The following is a 283-nucleotide window of genomic DNA, read 5'->3' as shown; positions in this document are numbered from 1 at the left end:
AAATGTCTTACTTTTATTTAACAACATCCATAGTGTGTTGGACGAGTCTTTACAAAGAGTAAACCGTGACAGCAAAGTAGCTACAAGGGCAGCTCAACAGTTGGACAAATGTGTGGTAAAATGGAAATTACACTGAAAATAAATAAATACATAAATAAAGTAGAATGTTTCACCTAAAGTAAAACATATTCTTAATACTAAACCCCACTGTAATACATTAACATACTGTAACACCTACAGAGGGAAACAATAAGTGCAAACAGGTTTGTTCATTGTTCAGCAG

The sequence above is a fragment of the Monopterus albus genome, unplaced genomic scaffold (assembly GCF_001952655.1).
Source record: "Monopterus albus unplaced genomic scaffold, M_albus_1.0 scaffold1503.1, whole genome shotgun sequence".
NCBI classification, from domain to species: domain Eukaryota; kingdom Metazoa; phylum Chordata; class Actinopteri; order Synbranchiformes; family Synbranchidae; genus Monopterus; species Monopterus albus.
This window is presented reverse-complemented; position numbering follows the sequence as displayed.